We start from the raw sequence: 210 nt of genomic DNA, 5'->3' as shown, positions 1-210 counted from the left end.
GGCCGATTCCCCGGGGAAAATTTAACCTTTTTTGATTTTTCCCCAAACGGCTTATTAAAAAAAGGTTTTTTTCAAAAAATTGTAGGGGGGGCCCCCCACCCCTTTTGCAAGTAAATGGGAAGGGAAAAGTTTTTGCCCCAATTTTACCCCCAACCAAAAACCCTTTTACGGGGGCCCCCAAAACTTTTTCATTTTCCCAAAAAGTAAAAA

The sequence above is a fragment of the Penaeus monodon genome, chromosome 19, assembly GCF_015228065.2.
Source record: "Penaeus monodon isolate SGIC_2016 chromosome 19, NSTDA_Pmon_1, whole genome shotgun sequence".
Classification (NCBI taxonomy): Eukaryota; Metazoa; Arthropoda; class Malacostraca; order Decapoda; family Penaeidae; genus Penaeus; species Penaeus monodon.
The sequence above is the reverse complement of the archived record's forward strand: the minus strand, read 5'-3'. Positions refer to the sequence as shown.